Raw genomic sequence first — 13,721 nt, 5'->3', positions numbered from 1 at the left:
GAAAAAAAAAAAAAAAAAGCAGGGGAGGAATGGTGTACTTCCCCTTCACAAGCAAGACTTTTAGAAATTTCCAGTGTTTTAATTCTCCGGTCAGTCAGTGGCATCTGTTGAGGATGTCCTGTGTGCAGAGGACCGAAATAGATTGTGGGGAGGGTGAGGTGGAGGTGCCCAAGAAACAGAAGTTCTAGCTTAGGAGACAAAAATACCCCACAAACAAGATGATTATATCTCTGAGTGAATTCTGGAAGGCATTTGTTCGTATCTCTGTGTATTAATCTGCCAATAGCCATGCCCCACCGTTAGGTAAAGTCAGCCATGGAGGAAATGCTGGAGGTGAGGTCTAAATCAGGGGGAGGGGAGGATCACGGTGGGAACAGCATTCCAGACGAATTATTACGGATTCAGGTGAAGGTACACGGTGGGAGGAGTGAGTGGGTCAAAGGGCAGCAGGCAGCAGCAGAATCCCAGGTGGCATGGATCATGCTCTCAGCGATCACTTAGACCTGGTGCCTTCCCATCCTTTGCCACTCACAAGTTGGGTCATATTGAAGGGATCACCTTCCTAAGCTTGTGTCCTTGGTTATAAAAATGGGATGATTAGATGTGCCTCATAGGGTTGGTTGCTCTGAGAAGGAAAATCATGTGCAATGCCTCGTAGATAGTAGGCATTAAACAAATGGGCAATTTGCCTTTGAAGTACAGAATGGTTAAATGTGAAGCTGGTGAAATGAGAGGAGTTGAGGTCACCGGCAAAGGGAAAGGGAACCCCAGGAATCCCAAATGTTTAAACTTTGTAGTGCTCCCGCAGGAGACTAAATCCTCACCACTGTAGAGAAGACGTTTTTACTTTTCAGATATTAAACTCTGAAAAAACAAAAATAAAAGCATGACACATTGCTGACCATGACACAGATGGAAATCCTGAGCAGTCAAAATTATGGACAGCTTTTTCGCGACGGGTTTGCCGCCAGGACACAGGGGTCGTGAAACCCACCGCTAAACCTAAGCAAAAATGGGAAAGGAGAAGACACACATCAACATCGTTGTCGTCGGACACGTAGGTTCGGGGAAGTCCACCACTACTGGCCATCTGATCTACAGATGTGGTGGGATCGACAAGAGAACCATTGAAAAGTTCGAGAAGGAGGCTGCTGAGATGGGGAAGGGCTCCTTCAAGTATGCCTGGGTCTTGGACAAACTGAAAGCTGAACGCGAGCGTGGTATCACCATTGATATCTCCCTATGGAAGTTCGAGAGCAGCAAGTACTATGTGACCATCATTGATGCCCCAGGACACAGAGACTTCATCAAAAACATGATTACAGGCACATCCCAGGCTGACTGTGCTGTCCTGATTGTTGCTGCTGGTGTTGGTGAATTTGAAGCAGGTATTTCCAAGAATGGGCAGACCCGTGAGTATGCCCTTCTGGCCTACACTCTGGGTGTGAAACAACTAATTGCTGGAGTTAACAAAATGGATTCCACCGAGCCACCCTACAGCCAGAAGAGATACGAGGAAATTGTAAAGGAAGTCAGCACCTACATTAAGACAGTTGGCTACAACCCCGACACAGTAGCATTTGTGCCAATTTCTGGCTGGAACGGTGACAACATGCTGGAGCCAAGTGCTAACATGCCGTGGTTCAAGGGATGGAGAGTCACCCGTAAAGATGGCAATGCCAGTGGAACCACACTGCTTGAAGCTCTGGATTGCATCCTGCCACCAACTCGCCCAACTGACAGACCCTTGCGTTTGCCCCTCCAGGACGCCTACAAAATTGGTGGTATTGGCACTGTCCCTGTGGGTCGAGTGGAGCCTGGTGTTCTCAAACCTGGCATGGTGGTCACCTTTGCTCAAGTCAGTGTGACAACTGAAGTGAAGTGTGTTGAAATGCACCATGAAGCTTTGAGTGAAGCCCTTCCTGGGGACAATGTGGGCTTCAATGTCAAGAACGTGTCTGTCAAAGATGTTCATCGTGGCAGTGTGGCTGGTGACAGCAAAAATGACCCACCGATGGAGGCAGCTGGCTTCACAGCTCAGGTGATTATCTTGAACCATCCAGGCCAAATCAGTGCCGGCTACGCACCTGTGCTGGACCGTCACCCAGCTCACATTGCCTGCGCGTTTGCTGAGCTGAAGGAGAAGACTGATCGTCGTTCTGGGAAAAAAGCTGGAAGATGGCCCCCAATTCTTGAAATCTGGTGACGCTGCCATCGTTAATATGGTTCCTGGCAAACCCACGTGTGTTGAGAGCTTCTCTGACTATCCTCCTCTGGGCCGCTTTGCTGTTCGTGACATGAGACAGACGGTTTCTATGGGTGTCATCAAAGCGGTGGACAAGAATGCAGCCAGAGCTGGCAAGGTCACCAAGTCTGCCCAGAAAGCTCAGAGGCTAAATGAATATTATCCCCAATACCTGCCACCCCAGTCTTAATCAGTGGTGGAAGAACGGTCTCAGAACTGTTTGTCTCAATTGGCCATTTAAGTTTAATAGCAAAAGACTGGTTAATAACAATGCATCGTAAAACCTTCAGAAGGAAAGGAGAATGTGTTGTGGACCATTTGTTTCGTGTGTGGCAGTTTCAAGTTATTAGTTTTAAAAATCAGTACTTTTTCATGGAAACAACTTGACCAAAAATCTGTCACAGAATTTGAGACCCATTAAAAATGTTTAATGAGAAGCCTGTGTTTTCTTTTGGTCAACACTGTAACTTCCTATAGTACTTACTACTTAGGTAAGCGTTGCCCGTAATCTGTTTCTGGTATTAAGTCTGCTGATGGGTTGGAGCTTCAGGTCTCTTACCCTTATGTAAGGAGAATTCACCTGTTTAAGTACATCATAGAAAAGCGTTGGTACAACACTTCACAGGTTAGGACAGATAAGCAAAGTAACTGTTATGTAAGCTAGTTTGTAAGAAGGTCAAATTCTATAATATGAAAGCTCATATTGCATATAAAATTTTGCATGGTTACATAAGTATTGAGTAAATGAGTTACATCAAATTTTGGTTTCCCAGTTATGGGAAAGTGCGTTCACATTTACAATATTCAAGTAATTAACCTAAAATGTGAAGCCTAAATAGTATTGAGCACCGCCCTGCTAGAGTTATTGTATCCAGATTCTAGGAAAAATAAAAGATGCTGGAAGCTAAAAAATAAAAATAAAAAATTATGGACAAAGATGGGTTCCAGTTAATGAGCTGACCTCAATACTGTGGCCACAGATTCTAAGATATAAGTATAATTAGAAAACAAAGGTGAAAAAGACCCCCCAAAGCAATTAAAATGCCTACATTATTATTTAAGTAAGTGATTTCTGATGACAGATGGCACATTTAAAAATTTCTCATCTGACATGAACTTTATGTGTTAGGGCCCTGTGTACTGTGGACACTATCTGTGATCCTTTTCTGGGTGGAGGGGAAAAGAAGGTTTTGTCCTTCAGTTTCTCCACCTCTGTTTTATAGAGAGCTCTATCAGTCCGAGAAGCAGATGTCACACTCAAATTAGGATGATTTGGAAAGGGTTTATTTGCAGAAGTGTGGTCACAGAAGAAGCAGAAGAGATAGTACAGTGTCCCAGGGCTGCTACCAGCAGAGCTGTTTCCATCCTAAGCCTGTAGCTTTGAGGGGAGGAGGGCATCATGTAGGAACAAAATGCCTCGAGAGAAGATGTAATCTTTGGTTGAGGGGCACAGTCAACCTAAGGTGACCTTGCAGGAAAAGAGTTAGGGGAATAAATATTGAAGGGTAGCAGAATATGCCTCTTTGGCATAAGGATTATTTTGAGCTGATTATTTTGAGAAACAGCAAGCACAGAAGTAGAAGTTACCCTTTTGGAAGGAACATTTGCATTTATAAAGGAACTCTCCATTGTAAGGGCATCTCCCTCTCTGTATTAGGAAGAGAAGGGTGACTGAATCACAAGAGAACCTTATGGATGGAGAAGGTATCTGCTTAAATCTGTATAACAAACTATTTCCTGTTGACCTTGCTTTTCCAGATAACTTCCCAGAACTGGCCTCCCCCCACATCTTTCTTTCTTTTGTCATTAGATGAAGATGGAATTTAAGCTGGAGTTCTAAGCCACCTTGGAGAGTTACTCCTTTTTCACTGGGTATCTCCCACATATACATGATGTATACAAGTCAATAAACTTCTGTTTGTTTCTTCTGTTGTTAATCTTTAATTACAGGGGTCTCAGCCAAGAACTCAGAAGGATAGAGAAAGTTAAAGCTTCAACATATGAACTTTGTGGTGGGGTGGGGGCATAATTCAATCCATAACAGTTGGCAATAGGCTTTATACCAACATTCTTTTTTTTAATATTTATTTATTTGGCTGCGCTGGGTCTTCCTCGTGGCAAGACGGATCTTCGTTGCCACGTGGGGGATCTTTTTAGTTGGGGCATGCAGGATCTTAGTTGTGGCATGTGGGATCTAGTTCCCTGACAAGGGATTGGACCAGGGATTGAACCTGGGCCCCCTGCTTTGGGAGCTTGGAGTCTTAACCACTGGACCACCAGGGAAGTCCCCTATACCAACTTTAAGTGGCTTCTATGCACATGCAGGTAATTGGAATAGCTCACAGAATATCCAGAACCTCTCATTTTGATTTGATTGCTCATCACATTATTCTTCCAAACACCTTTTTCTGGCATTGGATGTCCATCTCTGCCCCTCTGACCACAGGCCTTGAGACATGGAGACTCTGACCTGGGTCCTTGATTTCCAGGTATCAGATCCAGTGAACTTCTTTTTTTTTTTTTTTTTTAAAGTAAACTAATTCCATACCAGTGAACTTCATTCTAATCTAGAGATTCATTCAGTCCTGTGAGTAACTTTCTATTCTTATAAGTAGTACATGTCAACAAGTTCCCTTTTTACTGAATTTAAGTTGGGTTTCTGCTATTTGTGTCCCCAACTTCTGACTGGTCCTGACTAGGGTTATAGGGCATTTATTTGTGAGAATTTTGTTCTAGTTACTTAGGAGCAGGAGAAAATTAGAAATCTCCCTTTTTTTTTTCTTTTTTTTTTTTTTTGGTCACGCCATGCAGCTTGCAGGATCTTAGTTCTCCGACCAGGGATTGAACCTTGTCCCCAGCAGTGAAAGTGCTGAGTCCTAACCACTGGACTGTCAGGGAATTCCCAGAAATGTCACTGTTAATCAAGATTTGAGGCTAGTTTTATGAAACAGCAACCAGCCTATCTCTATCCCCAGCAGATGTGTCCACCCCTTGAAGGGATCGACAGAGCCAGGGAGGGACACAGGGCCCTTGTTTAGTGACCACTGCAGCCGGTCATGATGCTTCTCAACACTGACCTTTAGAAAAATATCATGTACAACATCACTGTTCACATTCGACATTCACAGGATCTCTCAGGTATCAGAGAAGGATTAATCCTAGATCCCCCAGGCTTGCTTGTGTCCCCACTCTCTTTGTTCTTCATGAGATGGGTGGGTTGCAGCCGGAGGCTCTGGAGACAACAGTGGCTTCCTCTAATAAAATGTCTTGAATGTGTTACCTCAGAGGCTGCAGACAGCTACTGTGCTAAATTATTCACACTGACTTTTATTGGGTACCTTCCTCCCATCTCAATTACTTGGGATTTTTATAGAAAATTGGCTGTGGGAATTTGACCACTCCAACTGCCTGGTAATAATCTGGTCTGAATAGTAAACTCAGCAGGTATTGATTCTGGGACAAGCCAGAGCATTCTCAGAATTTGTGAGGAGCTGCCCTCCACTGCAGAGAAAGCTAGGAATGTTTATACAAAATGAGGCTATTTATTTGTGAGAATTTTGTGCTATTTACATACCAGCAGGAAAAATTAGAAATGTCACTCTTCATCAAGAATTGAGGTCGGTTTTCTAAAATAGCAACAAGCCTTTTCATAAATGCTTTGACTTTGTGGGACTATGAAAATGCTTTTAAACGTCTGTATTATAATATAAAGAAATTTCGATGTCCACACACAAGCCATACACATAACGGCTGAAAGCTTGGCTGGATGCTTACTCCATGCCATGTACTGTGCTCTGTTTATGTTCATTAGCTCACATAATCCTGATAATAATACAATGCGATAATGGCTGTGTTATCCCCATTCTGCAAATTAGGAAACTGAGGCTCTGGGAGATTACGTGACAAGGTGAATTTACATAGCTTCCAAGTGGTGGTTTGATTTCATAGCCTGGTTCTTCGTGACAAGCTAAAATACTTTAAAGTTAGGCCATGTTTGTAGCAGAGAAAAATAAGTATTAAATTCTTTAATTAGTTTTCTTATACTCCATAGTCAAGGCTAATTGTTTCCTGAGTTTGCTGTACTCAATATTTTGTAATAACCTATAAGGGAAACGACTCTGAAAAGGAATATATCTATCTCTATCTATCTACCTACCTATCTATCTATTATCTCTCTATTTATCCACCTGAATCACTGTGCTGTACACCTGAAACTAACATGATATTTTAAATCAACGATACGTCAATACAAATAAATAAATAATTTTAAAAAGAAAAAAAAAAAAACTTGCAGGAGGGAATGGTGTTTTCTCTTCATAATCAAATCATCTCCAGTCCTACATTCACTTAATACACCCAGGAACTTCCTCAGCTACTTGGGAGAATTCAGAGGGAGCTAGACTCCCCAAAAATGTGTGAGTAGGTTGGAGCTAGAGAAATACTGTCCTGCTGCCATTACTGAGATTATGATGGTCTTGGGAAATGCAGATCAGTGCAAATTAAGAAAATACACTTAAAAAAAAAAGTTTTTGGGTTTTTATTTTTTTGAGAAAGACAAATAAGACTCTTTCTTACCTGGGCCTTGGATGGAAAGCTTGGCACTTCAAAGGTCTCATCTGATACACCTTTCTTCTCCACGATGTTTAGCGTCTGGAACTTTCACTAAAGTTATGTCATAGGAACAGAACAGAAATTTTTTTTTTTAACCTCATCTATGGGTAAGCAGATCTTTAAAAGTATGCTCAGTTCATGGGATTTCCCTGGTGGTGCAGTGGTTAAGAGTCCGCCTGCCAACGCGGGAGACACGGGTTTGATCCCTGGTCCAGGAAGATCCCACATGCGGCAGAGCAACTAAGCCCGTGCGCCACAACTACTGAGCCTGCGCTCTAGAGCCCACGAGCCACAACTACTGAGCTCTCATGCCTAGAGCCCATGCTCCACAACAGGAGAAGCCACCGCAATGAGAAGCCCACGCACTGCAAAGAAGGGTAGCCCCCGCTTGCAGCAACTAGAGAAAGCCCGTGTGCAGTAATGAAGACCCAACACAGCCAAAAAAAACCAAAAAACAAAAACTGTGCTCAGTTCATTATAAAGAAATGTGGTTAGTAAAAATCTCAATGTTAATGGAAGGATTACAGACATCTAGTAGCCCATTGAGCAGCTATTAATCTGAAAACACACATTGACTAAATCCATCAATGTTATGCTCAGCATTTTACTAGATCAAACTATCCAAAAATAAATTAATCATGCAATATAGTATCAGTCAAATACCACACTCTGTAGAAGCTACATAAAATAATATATTTCGAATGGTCCTAATAGTACTTGACATTGAGTTCTCCCAGTATTCAAGTCACTTCCTAAGCTCTCTCCACTATGTGACTTTTCATCGTGGGCAATTTAGAGAGTCTTGAGCTCCAGTGGGCTATCATTAGCCAGTCATTGTCTCCTTAGTACTTTATTTAACTTTCACTCTTACTGTGATCAAATGCTGGACAGGGAGTTTATTTTTTCCAATGTATTTACCATGAGCCAGGCATGGTAAACTAGGACACAGAAGTGAGAAAAGAAGAATTCTGTTCTACATATCGTGTTTGCTGGAGAACCTGAAGCAATTCAGAGCCTTACAAGTAACTTATTTTAGTGCTTCCAGGACATTTTGGAAGAAAAATTTCAATCAAGACCTCAATGACACTATCTCAAAATTGAACTACAAATGTATGATACTGTGGCAAACGATTCATCGATATGTCAGCTTCTTCTTAGGCTGTTCAATTTCCTGTTTAATGGGAACAAAAACTGTCTTTGTCAACAGGGAGACTCCAGGGCTTATGTAATAATGGAAACAAAAAATCCAGAACAGACAGGTCTAAAACAATAGAAAAATTCCACTTAAACTTTCTCTCCAGCAGTTTCCATCTCCAGGGTTAATGGAGGAAAAAATAGCTGTCAACACTGGGCTCCCCCTACTGCCCCCAGGACATGTGGCTTTGCAAAGTCTCTTGTAAGCCAGGTCAGGACAAACTGATTCCTGATAGTCATGTGAAAGCCTACCAGTTTTCCCTCTAAGGCTAGGGTGTTAGAAGAGTGCTTTCTTTTTCTATTTTGAAGCTTATATGTTCAATCAACACAGTCTACGTTGGATGTTATAATGAATATGTATTTTTGAGCACCAGAATTCCTTTGGAGCTATGTCTCACCCAATCTCAGACCACGGTGTTTGGTAAAAAGGTCCCCATCGTGTATTCCTAGGGGTGTGTATGTGTGTATTAGTTATCTATTGCTATGTAACAAATAACCCAACTTAATGGCTTAGAGCAAAAAACACTATCTCATAGCTTCTAAGGGTCAGGAATTTGAGTGTAGCTTTTTCTGTCTCTCTTTGCCTCAAGATCTCTCTCAAGACAGTAAGATGTTAGTCAGTGTTAAAAACAGCTTAAGGCTCAACTGGGGGGAGATCTGCTTCTAAGCTCACCCACATGGTTGCTGGCAGGTGTTGAGTCCTAGATGACTCTTACAGCCATCAATTTCTTGCCACTTCAGCCTCTTCATAGTGCAGTTCACAATATGCCAGGGTGAGTGAGACAGAAGTCAGTCTTTTTGTAACAATCTTGGAAGTGACATCTTATCACTTTTGCTGAATTCTATTCATTAGAAGTGAGTCCAGCGTACACTCAAGAAGGGGAGAATACATGACTTCAGGAAAACCAGGAGACAGGAACCAATGGAGGCCGTCTTAGAGGCTGTGTACCACAGTGTGTGCTTACAAGCCTGGGAAATCATGTGGAGTGTTCTATTTCTCTGGCCACGATGATTGGCTCATCGATGGATACCTGATCTAAGTCAGGCCAATGAGACTTAACCCTGGAATTTTGGCCAGAACACTTGGGAAAGAGACCTTCTCTCTCCACTGGCGGTTTCTAAGAGATCAGCCTGGACCTTCAGTGGCTGTCTCTGTCACCATCTTGGGAAAGCATCTTGAAAATAAAGCCAACACGGAGAAAAATAAAACTAAAAGATGAAAGTGAAATGTTCTTGGTGTCATTGTTTGAATACCTTGATCCAGATGTATTTAAATACAATTCTATCCCTGGATTTTCTGTTACATGACCCAATGAAAAGCTTCTCTTTTTTCCTTAAGCCACTTTGAATTCGGTTTCTGTCACTTGTTACTAAGACTACTGATAGACAGATATATTATGAAAAGACACTATAATTGTTTTTAGAAATTTCTACCTGGTAAAAAAGAATCAGCAAGATCTTAGAGTTGGTCAGTGTTGATAGATCAAATCACTTCTTATATTTGTAGTAAACTATTTGCTCAGTACCTTAAATTTATGGGACCTGGACCAGTAAGAGAGTTTTAACTTACTTGTCTGAAGTCCTTGTCATCACAACAGCAAGTAGAGTAGTTCTCTGTTGCTCTTCAGATGCTCATCTGGCTCCTTGTGTCTGACTGAACTTGGGTTTGAGAGGTAGTGCTACTCTGAATGTGTTTCTCAACCAGGGGTGATTTGGCAATTCTAGAGACATTTTTGTTGTCATAACTAAAGGGGCAGATGTGCTACTGTCATCTAATGGGTAGAGGTCAGGGATGCTGCTAAACTTTCTACAATGTACAGGACTGCTACCTCCCCCCAACCCCAACAAAGAATTATCTAACCTAAAATCTCTGTAGTGGTGAGGTTGAGAAATCCTGCTCTAAACCATCTGTGGGTGACTTGGCAAATTACACTGAAAGATGGCGTTAGTTTGTTCCCGGTTAAATAATAATACAAGAGGGTTCAAGCTTGAAGATGTCAGAACGTATTGACTTGGAGGAGTCTGTCTTCATCCTGTGTCTCCCGTGGTGGACCCTAAAGCTTGGAAAGTAATACAACAGAGAATGGGTTCTAATGTTTTTTTCAAAACTGTTTAAAAATGGAGTCCTTAGGCATATATTTGCGTGCTCTGTTCTGTTTTAACAGAAAGATTTCCATTTCAGGATGTTCCGAGATGCTGAGTAAGGAAAGAAAATTATTTAGGATTTCTGGTGGGATCTGGTTCCACATCATGCTTACAGACACAAATCTACGTCAAGATCCTGAATTTAAAGATTAAGGGCTTTTTCTTCTAGCTGGGAAATGGGGCAATTAGTATTTTAATCTATGACATTAGGATTTGAAGGGAAAAACCGGGAATAAAAACATAACCCTACTCTTTGTACTAGTAAGAAATTTAGTTTTTGTATGATCAGATGGTATTTAGCTTCTCTGCCTCCATCCCTTCCCAGGGATGTGTTTTAAGCCCTATATAGGACTGCCATAAATAGAGACATGTTCTTTCATTTGTTTATTCATTAATTCAGTGAATGCTTGCATATTCCCCAAAGTGCCTAGCACACAGTGGGTATTCAATACCCCTTACACCATGCTTTGTTATAAGAGATTCTGCAATGGCCAATAATATATTCTCCTACTCCCTCTTGCAGGCTGGGGACTGTAGGAGGGTTAAAGACAGTTATCCAAGGTTCCAGGGCTGCCTTGCACGGTGGTGGCCAGTTGTATCAAGCATCAGGGTACACATGAGGGGACCAATGGGGCTAGAATCCAGCCCAAGCACTCCGTCCCAAGCTGTGTGCTTGACCCAGAGCTATGTTCACCAAAGACACTGACAATTAGCCAAGCCATGCTACCTGTGGAGCTACATTCTTTTAGCAGGAAAGCCCCTGATTTCAACATTGGTTAGCAGACATCATGAGGTCTCCTACCTAAGCTGCCTTAAGGCTGTCTGATAGAAATTTTTCAACCTACATGCAGATGTCCCTGAGCTCCTGGAGCCCAGGCCTTATTGCAGGTTTCCATTATCTACACCTACAGTCTGGGTTCACAGGCAGTATAATTTTCATCTCAGCAGGGTCCTGTTAAATCCTACTACCCAACCGTAAAAATATGGCAGGTGCTTATTAGGCCTTGACATGTACTGAAATACAAATTACGTGGACACTTTGCTAAGAGCATGCACCTATGTCTTCCACTTGAAGTTCATCTTGCCTTTGGTTTTACTGCAGGTTAATCCTTTGGAAAATAGAGCTGAGATGCTGTGTTTCCCCTCTTGCAGTTAATTATTACTTAAGATCCCGGCAAGGTGAGTGAAAGGAAACTACCCTGAATCAAAAAGGTGAGTTCTGAGAAGTCATCCTTAATGTCTCAGTTCTAGGAAAGGTACCTGAGGACATTATTGAGCCAACTATATTATGATTTTCCCCTCCTGGGATTTCCTTCTTAGTGAATGACACCAATACTCGTCCATCTTCAAGCTGGAAACCTGGATGTCATCCTTGACCCCCATTTCTCTCTCCCCTCCAGGCTTGAAGAGTGACCAAATTCTGTCAACTCTACCTCTTTAACACCCTCTTTTACCATCTTTGCCTCCTCACCCTGAAGACCTCACCACCTCAGTCCAGCGGTCTCCATCTGTTGGCTGGTATATTACAGTGAAGTGCAGCCCTGCTTTCAATCCCTTCTCTAGGCAGCTGCCCCAAAGAATATGAAACCATAAGTCTGATTATGCTGTTCCCCAGCCCATGCCACTTCTTTGCTCTGATGCTCTTTTCCTCCCACTTGTCCTGATGAACATCTAACTATTCATCTTTATGAGTCAGCTCATGTGAGGGTTTTTCTTGAGAAAACCCTCTACTTTCACCTTCTAGAAGTGGCCACTCCCACCTCTGCACCTTGCGGTGTCCTGAACACACTTCTTCAGCCCACCTGTGTCCTCTACACTGGAAACTTTTTCAAGGCCAGGATGTCTTCAACCTACAGTGTCCAAATGGCCACTAGGGCAGAGTAGCTGCTTATTAAAATGCCTGTGGTTTACAAGATGCTGTTTTGTACTTTGCTGCTCACAAAGTACTTTCAAAAACATTGCCTCACTTAAAACACTTTTTTCTGAGACTTGCATCCTGGCTCAAAGATACGGAGAAAGTCCCTCCATATCTTTGAACCTAGTGTCCCGCTATATCAGGGTATGATCATACTTATTTGTGAATTAAAGTCCATGTTCTTCTTCCTGTCTTGAAGCTGCTTCTCTAACAGAGAGAGAGAAAAATGACCATTTACATAAGTAACAAGTGCAAGTGTTATGTGACAAAGCTGAAAACTTTATATCACCATTAACCAAATTAAAATTTCAGTTTCCACTTTTCCATTCACTCAGATTCAGGTGTTGTCTGTGTAGAATGTACATCACTGTACTGTTTGAAATGAATTTGAATATATCACACTTATACAGTTTAACAAAGCCAAAGGACAACTGGATTCTTGTCACTGTGTTAGAATCTTTCACAGAGATAAAACCATCTATGATGTGATTATTATAACCACTGTGCCCAGGGTGCTACATTTACCTTTGGTGAGTCTCCTTCTTGTTGAAACTAGGAGATAATTTAATTAAAACATTGATTAAATGCTTATTGTGTGTTTTCCACAGCAACTAACACAGTGGTTTGTGTTATCCAAGTTGTATAAGGTTTGGCTCTCCCTGGAATAATTTGTGAAGATCTAATATAGTAGGACTAAAAAAATACTAGTTATAATTATAGTAGGACTAAAATGCTAGTCCGAATTACTAAAAGAGACGACTAGAAACTAGGAGCATAGAAAGGCAAGATCACTCTCAGTTGAGAGATCAATCCATCCTTGCATTATGGAGGAAAATTAGACTTTCCTTTAAGACCAAGTAAGAAATAACATAATTCAACATTTATTAAGCTTTTTCCATGTTAAGCACTTTACAAGGAATACTTCATTTAATCCTTTAGAGAGTCCCATGAGGTTAGGATTTGTAATCACATTTTATGAAGGAAGAAACTAAAGCACAAAAAAGCAGAATCAGAGGAGTGGCAGCAGCAGGATTTGAATTCAGAGAATTGGCTTCCTATTCCACTCAGTTAACCCATTCTGTAAACCAGGCAGTGTCTGATGATAGCGTCATCAGGTCTTACCTTGGCAGATGAATGTTTTGCCAAATCTGCCCCAGCTCTGCTTTGCTTTGAGACCCCCAATCCCTGTTCTGTGAACATGGGTGGGAGAATTGACGTGATAATCTGGATTAGCCCTCCTTCTAAAGTTAGAATCCCCAGACTGCTTACACAAGATGGATTTGGGTTTCTGAGAGAGGAGTAGACCTACGTGTATGTGGTGGGGGGTGATGGGTGAGAAAGGAGATACTTTGGGGGGATCCTGCACCCTCACTACTCTTCTTAGAGTTTCTTCTCATTTTGAAAGCTGGCCTACCATTTCTTTAGTCAGTAGAAATACTGAGTTCTCTGGTCTGGATCCATTGACTCTGCTGAGAACCAAGTGCCACCTCTGATTTACCACACTTGAATCCAGAACCTCATTACCTTTTGAAAGACATACCAGTCAAGATATGGTACAGGAAGCAGGGCTCAGACTGCAAATCTATTGCTTCACAGTCATTGGTGAGCACT

At 41.9% G+C, this 13,721-nt stretch overlaps 1 pseudogene across 1 annotated transcript; it reads left to right on the top strand.

Annotated features, from left to right (window-relative positions):
- Window positions 1-970: 970 nt before the first annotated feature.
- LOC103081827 (elongation factor 1-alpha 1 pseudogene) lies at window positions 971-2,435 on the top strand (annotated as a pseudogene). Its single transcript, XR_457127.1, has one exon. The product of XR_457127.1 is annotated as an elongation factor 1-alpha 1 pseudogene (transcript).
- The last annotated feature ends 11,286 nt before the right edge of the window (window positions 2,436-13,721 follow it).

This window comes from Lipotes vexillifer, unplaced genomic scaffold (assembly GCF_000442215.2).
Source record: "Lipotes vexillifer unplaced genomic scaffold, Lipotes_vexillifer_v1.1 scaffold810, whole genome shotgun sequence".
Classification (NCBI taxonomy): domain Eukaryota; kingdom Metazoa; phylum Chordata; class Mammalia; order Artiodactyla; family Lipotidae; genus Lipotes; species Lipotes vexillifer.
Note: the sequence above shows the minus strand (reverse complement) of the source record. Positions and strands in the feature narration are given on the sequence as shown.